This window comes from Malaclemys terrapin, chromosome 1, assembly GCF_027887155.1.
Source record: "Malaclemys terrapin pileata isolate rMalTer1 chromosome 1, rMalTer1.hap1, whole genome shotgun sequence".
NCBI classification, from domain to species: domain Eukaryota; kingdom Metazoa; phylum Chordata; order Testudines; family Emydidae; genus Malaclemys; species Malaclemys terrapin.
The window spans coordinates 54,971,281-54,995,164 of NC_071505.1; the positions used below are offsets into that span (position 1 = coordinate 54,971,281).

Consider the following 23,884-nt stretch of genomic DNA (forward strand, 5'->3'; position numbering starts at 1 on the left):
TGACCAGACAGGTTAAAGTGTTCTCCCACTGGTTTTTGAGTATTTTGATTCCTGATGTCAGATTTGTGTCCATTAATTCTTTTGCGTAGAGACTGTCCGGTTTGGCCAATGTACATGGCAGAGGGGCATTGCTGGCACATGATGGCATAGATCACATTGGTAGATGTGCAGGTGAACGAGCCCCTGATGGTATGGCTGATGTGATTAGGTCCTATGATGATGTCACTTGAATAGATATGTGGACAGAGTTGGCATCGGGGTTTGTTACAAGGATAGGTTCCTGGGTTAGAGCCCATCAGGGGCTCGTTCACCTGCACATCTACCAATGTGATCTATGCCATCATGTGCCAGCAATGCCCCTCTGCCATGTACATTGGCCAAACCGGACAGTCTCTACGCAAAAGAATTAATGGACACAAATCTGACATCAGGAATCAAAATACTCAAAAACCAGTGGGAGAACACTTTAACCTGTCTGGTCATTCAGTGACAGACCTGCGGGTGGCTATATTACAACAGAAAAACTTCAAAAACAGACTCCAAAGAGAAACTACAGAGCTAGAATTGATATGCAAACTAAACACAATCAACTCCGGTTTGAATAAGGACTGGGAATGGCTGAGCCATTACAAACGTTGACTATCTCCCCTTGTAAGTACTCTCACACTTCTTATCACACTGTCTGTACTCCGCTAGCTTGATTATCACTTCAAAAATTTTTTTTTTTTTCTCTTAATTAATTGGCCTCTCAGAGTTGGTAAGACAACTCCCACCTGTTTATGCTCTCTGTATGTGTGTATATATATCTCCTCATTATATGTTCCATTCTATATGCATCCGAAGAAGTGGGCTGTAGTCCACGAAAGCTTATGCTCTAATAAATTTGTTAGTCTCTAAGGTGCCACAAGTACTCCTGTTCTTCTTTTTGCGGATACAGACTAACACGGCTGTTACTCTGAAACTTGCCATAAATAAAGGAGTCTATTTTTTTTTTTTTAAACAACAGTTTCATTAAGCAGTTATTGTTGGACTGCACCATGGAATAGCAAGCCTAAAGTAAGTTTCATATGAAAGGAGTAACTACGTCAGCAAATATACTGAAGAGTGCAGACAGTATCTTTGCTCTGGCCTTCAAACTCTTAAGCTAGAACAGTAATTGGATATATTCAGCTTTGTAACTAATCCTGTTGATTCAGAAATAACAGGGAAGATGAGTAGCTGCTCAAAATATTACTGGCTCTCATACAGTGATCAGATATACAGTTATCAGTACACATCTACTCTACCATGTAGATTTTCTTAGACTGGCTGTCAGTTTTCTAAAGGGTGAAATTGTTGCTTTGTGCCAGAAGATGGGATCTGCCCAGTGCTCATCACTGATCCCTCTAGAACAGTGGTTCCCAAACGGGTTCGTGAACCCCTGAGGGTTCGCAAAGTGTTACAGGGGGTTCTTGGGGAAAAAATTCCCTAATGGCAGACAGAGCTGTCCCTAGGGATCCCCGGCAGCATCGAGCCAGCAGCCCAGAGCCCCTGGACTTCCAAGAGCTAAGCAGATCACACCGAGGAGATTTAAACTTCAAGACTCCTTATAAGAAATGGAAAGGGAGGTGAATATTTTTTGCTGTTTTTAAAATTAAATAGGCAGCTAGTATTGTTTTTCAAATTGTTATGAAGAAGAAGTTTAAGCTTTGTTGTAACGTGCGTTGTTTGCCTGGACTGCTCAAGACCTGAATGCTTGTGTAGGAGGAACTCTTTGAGTTGGCTTCTTAAATACCTTCATGCTGTTTCACATCTGATACTCCTTGATGAAACATAGGAGCCTTGTCTTATAACAGGCTCATTCAAAGTGATACAAGCTACGAAAGTGAGATCTTGGAAGAGTGTTGCATTTTCATAATGTAATAAAAATATTGTAATGATAAATAATAATAGTGTGTAACAAACATGTCATAAAAACAAATTTTATATTTCCAAGATCACTGCTTTTATCATTTATACTCAGGTAAAGGAGATAATGCCGGGAAGTATTCATTTTTAGGAGGGGGTTCACAAGACTTGACCTTTTAGTGAAAGGAGTTCACAGGTTGCTAAAGTTTGGGAACCACTGCTCTACAAGGCCACTCCAAATAACTCTGTAGGACATTTTATGTCTTCTACTGTCAGTACGGAAAATCGTCTCTGTTTGGAAAGATATACAAGCTGTAAGTCAGTCAGTCATGGTTTTGTACTTATTGTTTCTTAATAAAAATCAATTTAAAAAAAAATCAAAATAAATTTGGAAAATCCTTAACATCCTCTTGTTTTGTGCTATCCTCACAGGTCATCTTGGCATATAAATTAAGCCTGAAGAATGCCAGACTATCAGAGACAGAAATCACATTTGAAGTGTAACCAATGATGGCATAAATTGAAAAAAGAAAAAAAAAATCTTAACAAAAAATCTTATGCCTTCATTGCAGCAGAGAAAAGTTTTCTTCTTTTTAACCGTCAAGTCATAGTCAACAGAACTTTTCCCGGTGGTGAATCAGGGTTGTCTACCTCCTACTCTGTGGACAAAAAATGTCAACCATATTCAGAATGGACTAGCTGATTCCATGAAGGAGAGCGTGTCATTAGCAAGACTGATATGAATCAAACCCAACCACAGTACTGGGTTGTTCCAATAACCTGTGTAAATATCCAATATTTAGGTATGGGAGAATTTTAAAATTCAAGTGTTACATTATTTACAGCTTAATCAATAATGGGCAGTAACACCTGAGCAAAGAAACAGTCTTTCACTTTACTAAAGGAGACTTTGATTTGTAGTGAGAGGTGTATTTTAGTAGTCTGAGCAGAATACCGGGAACCAGAAGTTTAAACTTGGTAGTGAAGATAAGTCATGTTTAAATATGAATTCACAATCACATTAGTTTCACCCAATTTGCCACTGTAGACAAGGTCAAGGTTGTGTTCAGCACTGTCACTCGTAAGAAACCCTGGTCCCAGTACCATATACCCATGACTTCCTGACATGATACTGAACTGAACATGTACTAGTTCTTTAAACTCAATTTTGAGCTATTAATCTAGGAAAGTCAAGCCCACACTGATTCCCTGTGGCATCAGAAAAAGTCAACCTCTCTAGCTTAGTTGCTCCATCTGTAAAATGGAGAAGATAACCTTGTGAAATGAGTGAGTTTATGTGGACTAGTTAATTTTACAAAGCCCTTTGCAGATGGCATTATAAGTGTCAAGTGCTATTTCTGTGTAGGTAACTGCTGTCCTTGGTAATGTTAAGATTTACAAAGTGCACCAAGGATATATAGATGCCAGAGTTATATAATTCCAAAAAGAGGACAAGACATTGGGGGAAGAGTAGCAGAGCCATTTTTCCTTTCAGATCAAGCTACTTGGGGGAACAGCTCCAGTTCTACTCATTTTTCTATGCATTGGAATTTTTAAAAAAATAACTAACACATTCACCTCAAAGCTTATACCCTCTACCTCCAGTTCCTTTATGGATAAGAAGTAGGTTGAAACAGCTCTTGGGAGGGAGTGAAGGAAAGAGAGGTCCTTCTCTTAGCTGGGATCTGCAAATTGAAAAACTAAACTAAAAGAAAAGGGCAAGGTTGCTATCAATATGTTGGTTTTAGTAAGGGCAAGGAAGAAGCATCACAAACCACACATGCCCCCATATATATAAATTACCATTTAAACCTACATTCATTGGAAGGTTGGGAGCCTTAATATGGAAGATGTGCATTCCAGATACCAAAAACATTATTCATAAATCAAACCAGATTGTGACTATTGCGTTTCTGAATGTCTGATGTTGAATTGAAGTATCTGAAAACTATTTGTAGAACTATTTTAGTAATTTATAAACAAATAAATGATAGCTACTTTCCTAGCCCTCCTAAGAGTCTGCAAATCAGTTTGCAAATTAAAACTGTAACAGATTAGAGCTAAAACGTTTTTGCAGTTATACTCATTCTTCAAAGTAACAGGCTTCAAAATGGTTATATATCCTAAGACGAGTACAGCTGTTGAAAAAATAGATTATTTGTTTGAGGAGGGATGCTACATGACATCTACAAAATAAAGAAAGTTTGTTTTTAAGATCTACAAGCACTACCTCACTAATAAAGCTTCACAATATACAAAGAGAAAAATCTTTCACTAGTGGCTTCATAATTATTAGCCATGTAACTGGATTAAAGAAAAATGTGATTAAAAAAGTTAGACAGATAGACTTCAGTTTCACTAGTGTATATTGTCATCTATGGTCACTTAATAATATGAAAAGTTCTTAAGAATGAAGAGTCCATATCCCTAATTATAAATCCATTGTTACATAAAATATTAAAAAATTCACATCCTAGAGAAAGGATATTACAGAATTGTTGAATCCAAGTGTGAAACTAATCCTTATGTTAGGATTTCCAGCTCACTGAATAAGTTCTATGGTCACCTCTGACCAGATAGAAGAGGTCATGATTTGTGAGCCCAGTAAGACACATTTCCTTTCCCAACCCCTGCTGTTTAACTCTGTCCTGCAGGGCAAATTGTTTAACAACTTTTTTGTTAAACTGCTTGTTAACAAGGCTATAGGGAATACAAGATGCATATCACAAGCATCCATTCACAATACACCGAAACTGCAGCCCAAAGGGTTAAGACTAGGGGTTAAATAAGCAGGTGAATGGGATGACCGTTCTACCTCATATGATAATTCACCCTAAAGCGGAGCAAGAGTCTGTAGTAGCAATACAACCAAAAACCAATATCAGGCTTATTCAGTGCGTTTCCAATAGCGATATAAGCATTACCAGAAAAACCCACTACTGCCACAACTGGAGTAATTTGTTTTCCTGCTTCCCCGTTAAAAATAATGTAATTTTTGAAATCTAGCAAAACATTTGATACCAGATTTGGCACCCAGTACAAAGAAATTTGGACCCAGTTCCAAATATTACAACTTAGGTGTTGGGCATTATCAGGACTCTGTCACAGCTGCTTCAGAGGTTTAACTTATTTGCATGTACAGAATATCTAGTGAACTTTCAAAGAAACAGTACTGTACTTTATTAGATAAAGACATACAGCAGAATTCAAAGACCTCTACAGTGTATTCATTGCTAACTATATGTTGATTGGCGTTAGAGTAAATCAAGCTGATGTGTTTTCTACTTTTTCTAAATAATGCCTAATCTAAGTATGTACACCAAGTAATCTCTCCCCCCCCCCCCCCGACACTCACAGACACACTTGCCAAAATAAAGATAACTTTTCACACTGGAAATCTGGCATTACTTTCTTTCGTGATTTCAGACTGTTTTATTTTCATGAATAATGCCTTCTGATATTGCAAAGACAGACTGCTTAAATTTAACAAAAGGAGGAAACACTATGACAAAGCATTGTCTTTGCCAAAATGTCTGATTTGGGCTATGTTATTTGGCTCCATCTTGGGATATAAATACAAACTGCATGCTGTGGTTATACAAGAACCAATTGTTTAGGAAGCACTGTTCTAATAAGATCTTTATCTTCCATAATGGGGTACACAGATTTTAAAAGAGCGAGAAAGAAATCTAGCCCTTTACAGTCTCCTATTGATTTTTTTTTTTAATTTCTATTTTAAACAACGACCATAGGAAACAGCAGCCAGACTTTACTCCAATGTACACATATACTCAGGTTTCACCCCGTCACCTGTTGGCTCCTGAACAACACTCTTCTTTGTTAAAGCTTACAGCACACTCATTGGAAACAAGTTTCCAGAGAAAATACTTCAAGAAAGTGTTCAAGAAGTCACAAGGCTAGAGTTGTAAAAACAAAATTCCACACATAGCCCAGTTTATTCTGACACAGATTAATGAGGAAAATTTAAATATACATACATGCACATTTTTAAAAGGTGATCTTATCTGTCAAATCTTCTATCAGCTGAAGAATTCTGAAGAACTGATATTGATTGTTCCTTCTCATTATCATAAAGTGTTTTTTTAAATGATAAAAGGGGGTTAATAATTACAAGCTAAAACCATGAGTGTACTTACATTTCATAGCAACAAGCATGTATAGCAAACAATAGGCAAAACCCCTTCTCAATGCTCAATTCTAAATACCAGACACACTGCCAACAGAAATCCTTTCTTAAACCTATTATTTCAAGGCCAAGTCATTGTGGAGACTAGCTTAAAAAGATCATTCTAATCTTAGAGGGACCACCTGCATTTCAGGCAGGCCTTGTGTCCAAGGGCCAGCTGACAACAAAGTGCACATGTAACAACTCACCAATGGGAGGTTTGTTGAGTGAATGGGATCAAATGTGATGCCATCTCGTATGTCAAGTAGCACAGGAGAAGTCTGTGAACAGTTGGAGCAAACGCAGCTCAAACAGACCTGGCTTTCTTAGCTCACAGCAGCAGTAATAAGGTATCAACGTCCAATTAACCTCCCTTGCAGCCAAGTCCTAACGGTTAAGTGGCTACAAGGAACGGCACATTACCTCTTAGGGAGGCCAGGCTCAAGCTGCAGCGGGAGGCGAAGCTCCCCCAGCTCCGACCCCTGCAGACTCGGCGCTCGCTGCTTCCCCTCGCCACTTGCCGTTGCTATTTTAAACCAAGCCCCCTTCCGCCACCCCCATCCCCACCCCCACCTCCACTGCTTTAAACACCAAGAAACTGACAGAAGCCGGCAGATCCCAAATCGCAGCCGCGACAGCCCAGGCGGGGGCCTCCAGCTCCCGTGCCCGCCGGCCAGGGCAGAGCGAGCGCCCAGCCCCAGGGGGCCGGGGGGGGAGGTGCTCGGGACTGCAGCCCGGGGACAGGCGCTAGGGTCGCGGCTCCCAGCCGGGCTTGTGCGCCACTACCGGGCTCTTGGGGGCTCCCGCGCCGCCGGGCCCTGGGGAGAGGGAGCGCGGTGCCCGGCTGTCCCCGGGGAGAGCGGCTCCCTTGCCGCATCACGGGGCGATGGAAACTGGGGACCCCTCCGGAGAATCGCGCGTCCCGCGGCAGCCAGATCACTCCCGCAGCCGGGTGGAGATGCCGCCGCACCGACTTGCAGGCTCCTTACCTTCGGCTCCCAGCCGGCGGGTGGCCCCGGGCTCTCCGGGCAGGGCTGGGGCAGTGGCCAGTGCCAGCGGGACCACACGGGACAGAGGCCCCCCGCGCTGCTGCTTTCCCCACCTCAGCAGGTCCGCAGTGCCCGGCCCGCCGCGTGCACACTACCTGCGCCTCCCTCCGCCCGAGGCGACACGGGCAGGCACCCCGTCTCGTCTCCTCCCCTCCCCTTCCGCCAGGTTGCAGAGACAGGACACAGCAGCCCTGCCCCTCCCCAAATGCACTGGTAGTTTTAAACACAGCCCTCAGTCAGCCTCCTCCCGGCTCCCTAGAGCCCCCAGCCTCCTCCCCAACACTCAGGCAGCTTCCTCAGAGACACCCCCCCCCCCAGTCAGCCACACAGCACAGTCTCCCCCAACACACAGCGCCCCCCAGACTCCTCAAAGTCCTCAAAGACCCCCCGGCTTCCTTACAGTCCACCAGCCTCCCCCCCCCAACCCCCTTACCGCCCGCCTCCCCACCACACCCACCTCAAGAAGCTCCTTACTCCTCCCGGAGGCTGTTTACAACATCCTCCAACATAAACACTAGCTCCCGCCACGCCAGGAGTGTCCCTAGGCCACATACCCCGCTCCCCACACACACACAGATGTTCTCATTAACCCCCCACTTCAATGGTGCACAGCGCATCGGGAGGAGGAACGAGCCCTTACCGATACAGCACCAAGTCTACAGCTGTTGGAGGAGGCAGAAGGTAGCAGAACAACAAGGGCCTTTTTTTGGCAGGCAGTGTTCAGAATCATCCCTCCCTTTCATTCATACCACTGGCTAAGAAGATGCACATTCATGTAATATTTCCAGAAGGAACCAGCACAAGGCAAAAAGGTTCCCTCAGCCAAATATCTACTCCAGGGACTGAATATTTTTAAAATAAAAGCTTAAGTCACAATACTGAGTACACATTAATTTTTTTCCCCTGTTTGCTTCCCTAATGCTATTTGTGCTTGTAATAGATCTCCCACCACACCCCCCATTGTGTGGAAAGCCTTCCTGCCTATACATCAGAGTGTACTAAGATTTGACCTCTGTTCAGTCTATAATTCCTCCAACATTAATCGTTAGACTGTCCACTTCCAGGAACTGTCAGTCATCTGTGATCCTATATAAACTACAAGTTACCACAAACTACAAGAGTTACTTGAGAAATCCCTTATCTTCCACTTACTTCCATTTCATAAGCTCCAGGGAGCCAAATCAGTTCTACAAGCACAGATGCAAACATTTTAAAACGCCTATGTAAACTTCCCTTTTCTTTCCAACACACCACTCTGAGACTATGCGAGGCCTCCTTCCGTAACAATCATTTCAAAACTTGCCCATAACAATGAAATCAGCCCACTGGGCCAGAATTTAACAAGTTTCTGACCATTTTGAAGAGGTCCTTAACATATGTAAAGTCAGGCAAGCCTGATGAAGAGAGCTATTTTGTGTCACTCCATGAGACAGAGAAAGGAACAATGCCAGGTAAAAGTCTGCGTACTTAAATCAAACAGGATAGTGGAAGGTGTCAAAAGTGAGCCACTATTAATAGTTCTACACTAGCAAAATTCAAAGCAGCCCCATGAATAGTATTATACAAATGTGACAAATATTTTATGTAGGATTTAATACAAAAAAATCCCTTCATTATATACATCACTAAACTGAAGCAAGAGGAAAGAATTTCGAAGTAGTAGAGTCAATGCTTTCATGTGCAAGACTGAAAGGTGTACTATGGCATCACAATAAATCTGTTTATTGTACATATTTGCATAATTACAAATAAAGAAATTAAGAACTCTTTAATAGCTATATAATCTGTCTAAAATCAAATATCAGAGGGGTAGCCGTGTTAGTCTGAATCTGTAAAAAGCAACAGAGGTCCTGTGGCACCTTTAAGATTAACAGAAGTATTGGGAACATAAGCTTTCGTGGATAAGAACCTCACTTCTTGCATCTGAATATTTGTGCCACAGGATTCTCTGTTGCTTTTGTCTAAAATCATTCATTTTATACACATTAGATATCAGTACCTAGGGACTATGGCCAATTGTAGACTGTAAATGCTGCCTTACAGACAAAGGTGACACTATCAAATACTACATTTATGTATAGATTTGTATTTACAGTTGCTGTAGTATTTGAGAGTCATATGAAGTCTCTGCATTTATCAAGTGCTGGTGGACAAAAAGCAATGTAAGGTAGAATGTCAATTTTTTTTTAAAATGTTACCCAAGAACAATTTCTCTCTCACAGGGCACAGTTAAGGAGTTTAGTTGCACATATGGTTCTGCACACAACTGAACAATGGGCCCTATTGTAAAGCTTAACATTTTTAAATACACAAACATGTTGCTGTAAATAGTTTGGTGAAATGAACAGCTAAATGGTAAAACTCTTGAGTAGTTTCTCCCTCTCCAGTGCCAAGTACAGATGAGGAAAATGTTAGTATTTATTAGAGGGCAGAGATACCAGAGGCTTATGGCTTTAAGTGCAGAGTCTATTTAGAAAAGATTTAGCCCTGGTCAGACAATAGTGTTTGTAATACAGACATGCTTGGCTAGCAGCCAGTGTTGATTCCATCTTTGACAATAAACATTCAAAAAGGGAGGAACCACCAACATAGCTGTTGCTTTTACTTCACTCTGCATTTTTAAAAGGTGTAGCTTTTCCTCCAGTTTGAAATAAACTGGCTTTTGCGGCTTCCCTCCCCCATTTGACTTCAAAGGCTGGCAGGCAGTTTCCTCTGCAGAACTGTGAATTTAACCGTGAACACCTAGGTCATATTTCCTTTTTCCTACTCCTAACTGTTCTTTGCTTTCCTAGGGAAATCATTATCAAAGATAATTTATTAGTACTGTATCTCTGGGTCAAAGGCATAAATGCCTCTTGTTCTGAATGAAACTATGTAGCATTTTTGTAGAGATGTCTAGTGTTGGACAGGTCACAACATTAATCAGACATGCACTCCTTTCTCCTAAAGCTTGGCATAGACGCATATTCTCCAGTAGTAAAGTATCAAATATGAAATTGTATGAGGCTGATCACTTCTAAAACTTTTGTTTAAAATCAACAATACACTAGCTAACTAAATAAGGCTTCATGATTATCCAATTATGTACAGAATTCAACTATTTGTATGGAGGGTGGAAGCGTCAACTACTGTGGAACATTCACAGTTACTTGTTTGTTACATTTTCCACAGCATTGTCAACCTTACAGGCTATTGCATATGAGATAGTAATGAAGTAGTTAGCAGACAGTTAATGCTTCCTACAAAAATTAAATTTGAATGAGACAGACTATATCCACAGGGTGCTAAGAGGAGTCAATCTTGTCTGAAAGGCATTGTTATTGTCAAGGGCAAACACATTCAGAAAAGGAAAGGCATGAGTCATAACTGGGCCCCTCAAGGTCTGCCTTTTGTTTCAGTCAGGTGGAAGACTGGTGTGGATTGCTTTTGGGTGACTGCTGAGAAGAAAACAATCTAGTTTTATTCAACTGCAACCATTTTCCCACATCTCCAACTTGTATCTATACTTCATTCTATGAGGTGAAAAAGATTGCTTTAAAATTATCTATTCATGGTATAGAGCCAATCATTCAAAAATAAATTTGTTGGTGGAAAGGGGTCAGATAAATGAACTGTGTTCATAAATGGAAAATATTAAACCTCTTTTACATGGGAAATAGGATGCAATTTCATGCATGAAGTTAAGCTACTTATTGCTACTGGCTGGGTAACATTACGACAAATCAACATTTTTAGCCAGGAATTCTAAAATGAGAATATCCAATCTCGTATGTCAGGGCATACATAAACTGCAACATGGAACAGGAAGAAACTTTTCCTCTTCCATGAAAACACCATGGCATAGTTGATTAATAATGATCGGGCATACCGGACCACAAGGATATGAAACTTGATGGACCAATGGTCTGGTCCATTAAGTCAAATCTTATCACAAATGAACAGCATTAGAAATCACTGATGAAAAATATGTGATCTCTATTACAAAAAATGGGTGAATATTGCTTCACAAGACGTGCAGTCAGGCATTAAAATTCCCTTTGCAGTTTGAGAGGAACTTTCTCTATTTAAACTCTAGTAGAGTGACTAACTTGATCAATCTTTTAATTCTGTATCACCATTCTAAATCCAATGGACGCACATAAATCTCTTAAAAAGACATATGCCTGAGAGAAACATTACAGATTCATTCAATGCTGGGTAACAGGTATGGTGGTGATGGCATGGCCAGAAACGGCAAGGAGGACCAGTATTGCCTGTAGTGACATCATTATAAATGGCAGACCCAGATACCCAATGGACCCCCAATATGATACCTATGGGAAGAAAAATAAAATATTCATCTGCCATCTATATCTAGTTATCACAACACCTACCTGATAACCAGCCCCAAGTCTGGTAGGATAGGTGCTGCTCTGCTCAGTTCTTCTCCCTTCGCTCCTCTGTCATTGGCTCTACTTGTTCTGCATGGGTGGACCCTGCACAGAATCACTCTGAAGTCAAGGGGATTCCATAGAGGGGTACACCTGCACAGAGTTGTGAGACCTGGCCATTACTGGGAGGGGGGAATTGCAATATCTCTGGTATATCAGCCAGTCAACTTCCCATGCCTCAATCCAAGTTCATTTTCACGAAGTAATTCTATTAGTAATAACCACCACGATTTTTTAAACTGTTTTTTTATAAAGTCACAATAAACTTTTTAAATTAAAAAGTCAAGTGTGGCATATATTCATTCAGACTTCATCAATTTCAGTGTTTTTATTTGTTGAGTTGAATAATCTCCCTCTGGTGGCCAACTGAACCTCTCTACCAATTCCATTCATCATTAATTAAAAATGGAAACAGCAGAAATACATTTATTCTCCCTGACCTCCCCCCCCCCCCGATGCATTATTTTTGCTGTTGAATATTAACAATCCATATCTTTTTTATCCCTTTTTCTTGGAAACTTCTATGGACAACTAGAAAACTAATAAGGCATAAACATTCTGAGGCAGGGATTGTCACTCACTATGGGTAGGTCAACACTGAAAAAAAGCTACAGCAGAACAGCTGAGAGATGTAGGGCTTGTCTACACTTACAATGCTGCAATGGCGCAGCTGAAGACACTACACGCACTGATGGGAGAGCTTCTCCCCTCAGTGTAGGTACTCCACTTCCCTGAGGGCAGGTATACACTACAAACTTGTACCAGTGCAGCTGCGCCACTGTAGCGCCTCTGGTGAAGACACGAAATCAATGGGAAAGAGTGCTCCTGTCGGCTAATAACTCCACCTCCATGAGAGGTGGTAGCTATGTCAGCGGGAGATCTCCTACCAACACAGTGCTGTCTACGGGTGTGTGGCTGTGTGTGTTAAGGTCACTATAACTACATCACTCAGGGTGTGGATTTTCCACACCCCTGAGAAATGTAATTATACCAACATAAGTTTGTAGTGTAGACCAGGGCATAGGTATGGTTATGTAAGTTTCCAGTGTAGAGAAGCCCGAAGTGTTTGTACAGTGCTTTGCACAATGAGATATTGATCTCCTCTGGGGTCGTTTTGCACTACTGTAATACAAATTAAATAATCACAGATATCAAATTAATGAAACCTCCTAACCAAAGCTTCATTGAAGTTAGTGAAAAACCTCACATTGACTTCATTAGGCTTTGAATCAGGCCCCAGTCATGCAAAGCTAAATGCACATTTTGCTTTGGGAGGTAGCATGGTCTAATAAACAGGGCACCAGACTGGGAGTCAAGAGTCCTGAATTCCATTCCTGGGTCAGGCATAGATCTGCTGCATGGTCTCAAGGCATTTCACCTCTTTTTACTTATTTCTTTAGTATGTAGAGGGCCCAGACAAAATCAATGACCCATTGCACTGGGCATTGTACAAACACATAGTAAGAGACAGTACCTGCCCTGAAGAGCTTACAATCTAAATAGACAGGGAGACAAAAGATGGGAAGGGAACAGGCAACAAAGACTGAAGATCATATAGCTGGTCAGCAGCAAAGCCAGGAATATTACCCAGGTCTACTGAGTTCTAGGCCTCTGTGTGTATGTCTACACTGCAGCTGGGAATGAGCTTCCCAGCCCGGGAACTCATGCTAGCAGGGCTCAACCCAGCACACTAAGGGCTTATCTACACTTAAAACTCTGCAGCAGTGCAACTGCACCACTGCAGCTGCACCGCTGTAGCGCTTCAGTGAAGACGCTACCTACATTGTTGGGAGGGATTTTCCAGTCAGTGTTCATGATCCACCTTCCTGAGAGGCAGTAGCTAGGTCAATGGGAGAATTCTCCTATCAACCTACCACTGTCTACACTGGGGGATAGGTCAGTTTAAGTGCACCACTCAAGGGTGTGGATTTTTCACCCCCCTGAACAATGTAGTTGTACCAGGCCTCAGAATAGCAGTGTAGATGTTGCTGCTTGGTAAGCAGCTTGGGCTCTCAAGCCCAACTAACCCTAGCCCTGGGGTCTGAGTTTGGATGGCTAGCCTTTGTCTCTGCCGAAGCCATAATGCCCATGCTGCTATTTTTAGCATGCTATCTTGAGCCACACTAGCACAAGTCTGTCTCCCTAGTCTAGGAAGTTCACATCCAGCTGCAATATAGACATGTTTCTCCTCCCACCCTTTGTCTTAATTTCTAAATTCTCTGGAACAGGCAGTGTATCAATAGGTGCTTGTAAAATTTTTAGAACACTGGAGCCTCAATCTCAGTTGGGGCCTCTAGGCAGTACTGTAATATATATCATTTATACACATGAATACTGTGCTACTCACATGCACAAGCCAATGCATAATGTTTGCAGGACATAGGCCTAAATATAAGTGGGGGAGTGTTTTTACTGAAACACTGTTTAAAACATTGAGTTAATAAACCAATAAACCCCTGCCCCAGAAAAAAAGAAACAAACACCCTATAAACTGAGGCTATGTCTACACTAACACTTTTGTCGGTATAACATAAGTCGCTCAAGGGAGTAAAAAAACCACACGCTGTTAGTGACATAAGTTACACCGACAGAAGTGCCAGTGTGGACAGTGCTATGTTGGCGGGAGACACTCTCCCATCGACATAGTTACCATCGCTCGTTGGGGGTGGTTTAATTATTTCAATGGGAGAGAGTTCTTTCAAAATAGAGCGGTACAAATGTGCTGCTGTAAGCACTCTAGTGTAAACATGGCCTTATGGAAGAAAAGATGTGGCTGTTAAATATTTAACATTCCTCACCTCTATAGTAAGGGCTTAGAGAGACCAGAACACACACCTGAGATCTCCAATGAAATCATGGAAGACCACATGAGAATTCCTGTCATGTCTAAAAAGTAAGAGAATTAAAACCCAACAAGAAGCTGGAAGACAACTTTTATATATATTTTTTTAAAATTAAAAGCCAGGAACAAAAACCTCTTAGGACTGCCTTTTAAATCTTTTAATTCTGGAGATTCTCTCTCTTCAGCTGACTGGTTCATTGCTCCTTGCTCCAAACCACTGCCCCTTCAGCATCCATTTCACCTCAGCCTCACTCTACCTGCTCTCCATGTTCCTCTCCCTATATAACTTCCCTCCCTCCTTTCAATATCTTCCTCTTTTTTTCTTAGTCTTTGTATTTAGCTCGAACCTTCTTACCAAAATCCTATGTCAAAAGCACAAATATTGTGAAACTAACATATTTCCAAGCCATCACAATATTCACACTGCTTGTTTATCTCTTCAATATACTCCATTCTGTGTGTCTTGCCTGTTTAGACTAAACTCTTCAGGGAAGGGACTTTTGGGTTGGGGGTAGGGGGAAAAGGTGTGTTAAATACCATGCAGCCCCAATCTCAGTGGGTCTGTAAGTGCTACCATAATACAAAAAAATATCAAAGTAATGTTGGCACAAAACCTGAATTTTCTCCTTTTGCAGGTCACCTTTCATCTTTTAAATGCTTTATATTAAACCTACTTCACATGTCTAGAGCCAACTGAAATACACCTTAAACACCTTTTATTAAATCTAGTCAAATTCTATTAATATTTTCACATCCAAATCTATTTCTGTTATCCAAGGTTATGTGTATTAAGAAAAAAACTTTACCACATGTCTTTGTACCATTAGACTGTATATGCTACAGGAGATAAAAGGTGAGCATAAAAATCAATGGGCACAATTCTGCAGAGTATTTTGCTTGAGTAAAGATTGCAAAATTTGAGTGAATGTTTTTAAAATTGTATAAAAATGTCTTGGTTTTAAGCTGAACATTGTTTAGCCGATTGTTTGGCAGAGAAACTTTTGCATTTCAATAATGTGAAAAATTAGTTTGGACTAAAACTTCTCAGTGGCAGTGAAGACCATTTTCTGCAAAGCTAATTTAACACTGTTGATAGCCAGGGCACACTGAGGGGCTTCATCTCACTCCCACCCTCCTTTAAACAAAAGTCTGGCTTCCACAGAGAACGGCCAAAAACTGCAGATACTATAAAGTTATGGAATTTTTGCACATTTTCCTGTGCTTGTGCTCTACAATCGGATCAAAGGGAAGAGGAATATATATTATTATTTTTTTTAAAGTAAATACAAGCTTCTAGAACACATTTAGGGCTATTCAGCATTCCTTGCTCAGTCAAAACTATTGATTTCAACAGAAGTTGTCTGACTAACTTAATGTGACGATACAATCTTGACACATGTTCCATGTTCCTAGAATCTGACTAAAACCAGTTCCATCAACTCAGTCACTTTTTTTATTGGGAACCAAGAAAGTGAGCAATGTGGAGAAGGGACATAACCTCACTACCCATTGCCAAAGGAACATATGTGTTCTAAAACAAGTCTTCGGTGAGAAGGAAAGTGTAAACAATTTTTATTTATCACAATCAAGTTGTTTAGGCTTACGATACAAGTCACCTCAAAATAATATTCTCTCTTTAAAGGGCCTTTTAAGTTTCCAATTCAACAAACAATCCTGGGTAAAGCTAATTCTTCAAATGACTGGATGGCTCAGGCAGTTTGTAATAGGATATGTAACCTTTCACCTTAGGGTGTTAGCACAAATTCATACTAGGATGGGAGTAAAGGAGAGTTGCTACCATGTGATTTCTGTGCTGTGGCCTATAAGAAATTAGCGGTGCTCCAGCTGCTCTGATCCTCCCCTGACTCTTCGGCTCTGTTTAAGAGACGAGCTGCCCAAGCCAGCGCTACCGGCTTCAGGCAGCCCCCGTGCCTCCGGACCCCGAGCCGCCGGCTGGGCACTTCCCTTCCAGGGCTCCAGCTGCTCTGCTCCAACAGCGCAGGGTCCGGAGGCAAGGGGGCTGCCCGAAGCTGGTAGCGCTGGCTTGGGGAGCTCGGCTCTTAAACAGAGCCGAAGAGTCGGGGAGGAGCAGAGCAGCCGGAGCCCGGGAGGGGAAGTGCCCAGCCGGGGGCGCAGGGTCCGGAGGCATAGGGGCTGCCTGAAGCCTGAGCGCTACCGGCTTCACGGGTTTGCCGGGCAGCCTCCAGACCCTGCGCTGGGGAAGCGCCAGCCAGGGGTGCAGGGTCTGGGGGCTGCCCGGCAAACCGTGAAGCCGGTAGCGCTTGGGCAGCCCTTTTCGCGTGGCTGGGAGGGAGAAGGGGGAGTTGGGGCGGGGAATGGGCGGAGTTGGGGCGGGGGGAGGGGCGGAGTTGGGGCGGGGTGGGAAAGGGGCAGGGCTGGGGCCCCGTGGAGTGTCCTCTTTTTTTATTTTTTAAATATGGTAACCCTACCATCCACACAGCCAGGTCTGGCTCCTCACCTGGGGCAGTCAAGAGCCCAGGCCTTGCTGTGTGAGTGGCTACCAGCCAGCAGGTCCCCTTGTCTGTAAGGGGCTTGCCGCCCAGCAGCCAAGCTCTGCCCCATGTGGCTGGGTAGGGCTGCTGGCCGTGGGGCCAGTGGCTGCAGCCAGCCCAGGCCGGGTCTTGGGGGACACATTCCAGGGGTCTGCCCTGCTCCCCAGAATGGTTCCAGCTCTCATCAGTCTCTGCAGCCCCCTGAGACTGGTGCAGAGGTCAGGCCAGTCTCGGCTAGTGGTGGGTGGGGGGGAGGGGCAGCATGAAGGGCTCGGCCAGGGCCTGCCCAGCAAGTGGGTCCCATGGGAGCTCAGCCTGGCAGGCCCAGCTCCAGCCTGGCTGATTGTGCTGCTCCTGAGGGGCAGACCGGCACTGGCCACATTGCCGGCTCAGCCTGGCAGACAGTCATCTCCCACCGGGGCCAGTGAGTGCAGCCGGGGGAGGGGGAGCAGGGTACGAGGGAGTGGGTCTCTAGGGGTGGATCTTTGGGGGGGCATTGAGCACTGAGGGATAGGGTACATTTGTGTGTTTTGAGGTGCTGGGCATAGGGAGTTTGGGGGGGCACTGGGCAGTGGTGGAAGTCTGTGTGTGTTGGGGCACTGGGCAATCTGTGTTGGGCACTGTGCAGTTGTGGTGGGGGGACTCTGTGGGGGGCACTGGGCAGGGAGGGTGATATGTAGGGCGCTGTGCAGTTGTGCTGGGGAGTTTGTGGGGGGGGTCTCTGGGCAAGAGGGTGTTGGGCATAGGTGTTGGTGGAGAGTCTGTGGAGGGGCACTGGGCTGGGAGGCAGTGTGATGCGATGCGCCGCACGGGCCCCGTCCTCACGGTGAAGGGGTGCGCTGGCAGCCACGGCCAGTGTGAGTGGTGGCTGCCGGTTTGTAATGAGTGCCCTCACGCAGGGCTGGGTGGAGCGGTGCCACCCCCGCCATGCTATGTCCCATTGCCCCTTCCTGGTGCCTCGCTCCGGGGACCGGCCCCTCCTGACCCCCGTGCCAGGTCTCATTGCCCACATGGGGGCCCACAAATATGTTTGGTGCTGGGCCCAAAAAAGGTTAATCTAGCCCTGTCCACCACCAGGGTTCCTGGGGGCTATAGTCAGAGGAGTCCCTGAAAGTGTGAGGGCAAGAGGGCCTGCCAGAGCCTCTGGATGGATGGCTGTAGCTTCTGGAGGCCCACATAGATCCCTGGGGATCTGCCAGGTTTGGAAACCAGCAGGCTTGATAGGCTTTGCTATGTGGTGGAGCAAGAGGATGATGCAGGGAGGTTTTCCTCAAGAGAGTCCTCACAGAGATTTCTTCTAGAGCCCCATCATGAGGTGTTCTCCCTCCCCTGGGAATAAGTTGGGCCTCTAAGTGTATGTTTATACTGAAGTTGGAAATGTGATTGCAGTTCAGGTAGGTATACCTGTGCTAGCTTTAATCTACCTAGCACAATTAAAATAGCAGGAAGATGTTGCAGCAATGATCCTGACACAGACTAGCAACACAAGTACATACATAGGATTCTGATCAGATTTGTACGTTCCCCTACGGGATCCACACTACGCATCTTCGGTGCTATTTTTAGTTAGCACTAGTACTGGTATGCCTACCTGAGCTACAGTCACATCGGTGATTGTGGTGTAGACATACCCTGAGTATAGCTTCTTCTGAAAAGTTACCGAGGGCCATATTTACAAAGGCATTTAGACTTTAATGGTAGTTAGGTTCCTAACTTGCTTTGGGATTTGTAAATCCCAGTAGGTGCCTAGCTGCATTTTTAGGCACCTCAGCATATAATTTTATAAGTCTGGCCCCTGTCCTTTTCTACACTAACAATTTCCCCACTGTTAATCTAGCACAATGGTTTTCAACTTCTTTCACTTGAAATTGCAGACCCTTAAAACATTTCAAATGGAGGTGCAGACCCCTTTGGAAATCTTAACATAATCTGCAGATCCGCAGGGGTCCACAGATCACAGGTTGAAAACCACTGATCTAGCACAAGTGCAGTTCTACTGGTGTGGGAGTGCTAGTGTAGGTAGGGTACAGGTAATTTTAACAACTGTATCCTAAACTGTATCTTTGTCTATACTAGCACTTCCCCATTGCCACCATCAGCAAAGCTAGATCAGTGGGATGAAAAGTGCTGAAAATTTCCAGTACGGACATGTCCTTTAACTCTCAGTTTTCACCATCTGCATCTCTGCAGAGTGTCACTCATCTGGAGTGACAGCCACACATTTGGCTCTGCTATCACTCTCACTCAGGCCAAATGAAGTTTCTTTAATTCCAGGGCTACAGGGAGAGATCAATATTTCCCTTCTGTTCTTCCCTCCCTTAGCGACTTCGGTGGAATAATCAAGACTTCCTCCTTTCTCTCTTCTCTGCCCATAAATAATTGGGGAGCATTCATTATTTATTATGGTAGTGCTTATGGCCAACCAAGAATGGGGCTCCATTGTTCTAGACACTAGGACTATGTGGACATTAACACTTTTGTTGGTAAAACCACAGGCCTGACTGACATAACTTACACCGACAGAAGTACTGGTGTGGAAAGTACCATGTTGGCAGGAGACAGAACAGCATCACAATCCACAATCCTGAGATACCTGTGGAGTGAGGCAGACAGAACCAGAGATATTGGATAAATTCAAAGAGAGAAAGGACTGAGCGGGAGACTGGACCATTGTGGGAAGAGAGCCAACGTACGAGGAGCAGGAAGAAGAGAAAGGATTAGGTGATAGGCAAAGAAACAATGGTGAAAATAAAATACAGATGGGAAAGAGACCAGGAGAGAAAAAAAGGAGGAAAGAAAAAAATGCAGGTACAAATAGGGAAGATAGTTTTGTGTTACCACAAAGGACTGTGAAGGTCAGACTTGAAAGACACCAGTATCCATATGGTGCCTCCTGGATTCTATTTCTCTGCTCTGAAATATTAGCATTAGTTTATTAACAGATAAGCTAAATCAGAAAATAATCTTGCTCACTTATTGTGCTTACATCCACAGAACCATCGCCGATAGAGCTATAGAGAACGTGGCAGCTATGCAGATGTATAGGTAGAATGCTTCTTGATACAATCATGCTTGAATTTGAACACATTACAACTAGCACAGGCCCAAGTGTGGACTGGGCCTCAACATGCATCAAATACCTCTGTTCTGAAATATATATATACAAAGGATAGCTGTCTTAAAAGTTGTTTTTGAAGTTTAAATTATTCCTTTCATTTAATATGTATCTAGTGCAGTATTGGTACAGATGTTAGACCACAATTCTGCTCTGAAGTAACAAGGAAAGAAATTAAAATGTTATAGAGCATTTTGTTAGTGGATTTGGCCGGACTTTGCTTCTGAGCTGACAGGACTCTTAAAGCATCTTTATAGTAATTGCTAACCCCTAAAGATTTTGATTAAGATTGTAACCTGATTTTTAACATTATTGACTCCACACATGGCTGATGTTCACACACAACATGAATAACTGAATGAGTATACTACTGTGTAGGCCTTGATCACGAACAGCTGTGCCACGACTGACTTGTTTCTAACCAGATTCTAACACAATTGTTTGGTTCTGAGGTTTGTTTACTTGGTTGGTTGTGCAGATGAACTGTATAATCAAGTGCATCAGCATTGTAACATGTGCTTTGCCTGTGGCACCACAATGCTTTGCCTGTGGCACCAGCAGAAGCAGTGTGAATACAGTTGTGCAACATGGAAGATTGTGGACAGGTCAACACTAAGACACCATTGTTTGCTTATCTATGTACTTTTAACTTCTCTATTATGCCAAAGTCTGCTTTGTGGATGCGATGAATCATGTTAGCTTTATGCATGTCAAATGCTTGATTACAGAAATTCTGCTCTTAGTCTTGTCTACATGAGACAATTGAATCAATATAGCCAAATTGGTATAGAAACTGATTTAACCATCAGTACAACTTCCTTCAGATAAAATCAGTACGACACTCTTAAACCAAAACTAGAGCATCTACACTAAATCATTTTCTCAACCAATTTTAATTAGATCAGGACAATTTTCTTGTGTAAATAATGACTCAATTACACTTAGGCACTCCTGTTACAGACCATGTAGCTGAATAGGCGCATCTGAGGCCAGAATTTAAAGACAATGTAGTTACGATGAGAACAGAGTTTGACCTGGAAGATCTCTATTACTGATACACAAGTCAGAAAGAAGACAACTCGATTTTAAATTCTAGGCTGGGATGCAGGGATGGCAGTTACAATCATCTTTTTGCTTAAAGTGGGCAAATTTACTCTGGCGGTCAATGAGATCCAACAATCATGGAACTCTCCTGCTTTCACAGAGTTATTTTTCAGAGACTCACATGCTAAGATTATATATAAAGTGCACCAAGCTCCAACATAACTCATAAGAAGAGACAACAGTTTAGGAGAACTGTTAATTTGGTTTGCAATGTAGGTGAGGTAATATCTTTTATTGGACCAATTTCTGTAGGTGAGAGAGACAAGCTGTGTAAGCTCAAAAGCTTGTCTCTCTCACCAACAGAAGTTGGTCCAATAAAAGATATTACCTTACCTACTTTATCTCTCTCTTATCCTGATACTGACATGATGACAACACTGCATCCACTTTGGTTTACTAAATTCATCTCACATGCCATCCTGAAGGCAAACAGTCATGTAATGTTGACATTAATAAATTGCTGGTCTATATGGATAAAGATACATTATACTTTGTTAACTTTCTTTTGTATAGCAAAGTAGTGGGGGTGGGGTGAGGGGTGGGAGATACCAACAGATTTATGAGCTGTCAAGACCCAGTGCTGGTCAACTCTACCAGAATGCATCACAAAAAAGAGATACTGTTTCAATCTTTGCAAAGGAAGATCAATTAGTCTACCATATATTACAGGCACCTAAGTCTGAAGACAGTCCACTTCCTGTTGAATAACAACAAAACATCTCTTTCAAAGCCAGGCATTATTTCCTCTTTAATAGAATCTCACTACTCTGTTTACTAGGCTTGCTTACATGGCAGGCCAGGCCATGCTCCCTCTATCAAAACTATTTCTGTAGTTCTCAGCTTTTATAAAGTTTCCTTTTCTACTTATACAGAAACGTCATTTGCGAGACAGGAACTGGAAGAAATCCTGTTTCCAGAAACATATGTTATCATCCATCAGAGATGTAACATATCGTTCAAGTCTGATTTTGTTTTACTACAGTTTTTATACTTTTACGTTGTGGGTTTTAAAAAAAAGAATTTTTTTAAAAATGGCAATGGGTTTAGTCAATTTCTTAAAATTCAGCTGAGGCTTATCCATCAAAGGTAGAAATGGGAAAAAGCTCCCTTACTAAGGCCTTGTCTACACTACAGAGTTTTGTCGACAAAAGTTATGTCGACACTCAAAAAGTGCTATAATAAAAATTGATATTGCATGTTCACACTCCCTCCCTTTGTCAGCAGAGCATGTCTACACTTGGGGAACTAGCATTGACTATGTGAGCAGTGCACTGTGGATACCTATCCCATAGTCCACCTCAACACCTTCTGCTGCTAGGACTTGTGGGAAGGCGGAGTGGATCACGGCACATCTTGGGACCAGGCTCAATGTTCCATGGTGCATTGCTTTCTGTCCCAGCATTCCATGGGTTTACAGCTTTCTTTCTCAGCATTTTTCAATGGCCCTTGTTTGTGAGAAGGGATGGATCTCGCACTGCTCTCCTACGCTCTGTTAAGTGTCATGAAGACATCGTGGATGGCAGTGCAGGTAATTGTGAAGTTCCTAACTGAAGAAGACTCCCAGTTGCCTGACATACTGTGTGATATGGATAGGAGCAACTGTAGATTGCTTTTGGCATTCACAGAACAGCTGCAGAGGGTGGACCATTGTTTCTGGGCTCGGGAAACAAGCACTGAATTGTGGGATGCAGGTGTAGGATGATGAGCAGCGGCTACAGAATTTTCGGATGTGGAAAGTCACCTTCCTGCAACTGTGTGCGGAGCTCACCCCAGCACTGCGGCACAAGGACACCAGAATGAGAGCTGCCCCATTGGTAGAGAAGCGTGTCGCAATCAGTGTGTGAAAGCTGGCAATGCCAGACTGCTACAGGTCGGTCATAAATCAATTTGGAGTGGAGAAGTCTACCATTGGGGTTGCGTTAATACAGGGCAATTAATCGCATCCTGCTACGAAGCACTGTGACTCTGGGAAATGTGTGTGAAATAATGGATGGCTTTGCAGAAATGGATTTCCCTATCTGTGGAGGGACGATAGATGGCACACACATATTCCAATTTTGGCATCAGACCACCTTGCGACGGAGTACATCAATAGGAAGGGGTACTTCTCATGGTGTTGCAGGCATTTGTGGATCACCATGGGTGTTTCTCTGACATCAACGTGGGATGGTCTGGGAAGGTGCATGATGCATGCATCTTCAGGAACAGCGGCCTGTATAAAGCTACAAGTGGGGACTTTCTTTTCAGACCAGAAGATTACAGTGGGGGATGCTGAAATGCCCATGGTGATCCTGGGAGACCTGGCATACCACTTACAGCCATGGCTCACGAAACCTTACACGGGAACTTGGACAGCAGTAAGGAGTAAGTCCCAAAGGACAGTGGAATGTGCCTTTGGTGGATTAAAGGCGTGCTGGCGATACCTTTATGGCAGATTAGACCTCAATGAGGATAATATTTCCATGATCATAGCAGCGTGTTGTACGTTGTATAATATTTGTGAAGCTAAGACTGAAAGGTTTGCTCAAGGGTGGAATGTTGAGGCAGACCGCTTGGCTACTGATTTTGAGCAGCCAGATACAGGGCTATCAGAGGAGGGCATTTCGAATCAGGGAGGCTTTGCAGCAACACTTTGAAAATGTGAACCAGTAATGTATATCTCTGTATTAGTGCTACAATCTTCCATTACATGTAGTTTTCCTAGGTAGAAATGGTGACATTTAGGACCTTACATTCCAATAAGCAAATGATTAAACAG

General features: G+C 43.1%; 1 protein-coding gene across 6 annotated transcripts in view; it reads right to left on the bottom strand.

Moving 5' to 3' along the window:
• Positions 1 to 23,884, bottom strand: part of PRICKLE1 (prickle planar cell polarity protein 1) — a 113,277-nt gene that overhangs the window by 12,875 nt on the left and 76,518 nt on the right. The window contains exons 1-2 of one of the 6 annotated variants that reach the window (XM_054024609.1): positions 7,063 to 7,160; positions 6,283 to 6,354 (exon numbers count right to left, since the gene is read on the bottom strand). The exons of 3 other annotated variants lie outside the window; for them this stretch is intronic. The gene's annotated coding sequence lies outside the window, so the exon portion shown is untranslated. Of the gene's footprint in view, positions 1 to 6,282; positions 6,463 to 7,062; positions 7,161 to 23,884 lie in introns of those variants that run through there. 2 more of the 6 variants (XM_054024615.1, XM_054024610.1) reach the window with 2 other exon arrangements.